Genomic DNA, 439 nt, shown 5'->3' on the forward strand with positions numbered 1-439 from the left:
CATCAAATATTCCTTAACCATCAAACCTATCTAAAAACTTTACTTGACTTTGGCATTTCTCTAAATGTTGAGCATTCCATATCTTTGACCATTTGTGATCAATAATCTAATCTAGGTCTGCCCCTCTTAACTATTGTTTTTGTTTCCAATATCTCTAACTAGTCGTTCATGCCTGAGAAGGTGTCTTACCAATAAACCTTGCCTGGACTTCTTATTGAATTCCATAGCGTCCTGTGTTCCCCTACTCTGTCTAATACCTCCTCATTTCCAACCTTCTCTATCCACGGTATCCTCATCATTCGCCTGTAACACCACATTCGAACGCTTCTAATCTTTTATTTTTCCGCCGCACCCACCGTCCACTTTTTGTTATCATACAGAGCCGTACTCTAGACATATATCTTTAACAATCTTTTTCGAATTCATAAATTAACCGTTC

Source organism: Agrilus planipennis, unplaced genomic scaffold (genome assembly GCF_000699045.2).
Source record: "Agrilus planipennis isolate EAB-ADULT unplaced genomic scaffold, Apla_2.0 scaffold471, whole genome shotgun sequence".
In the NCBI taxonomy this organism is placed as follows: domain Eukaryota; kingdom Metazoa; phylum Arthropoda; class Insecta; order Coleoptera; family Buprestidae; genus Agrilus; species Agrilus planipennis.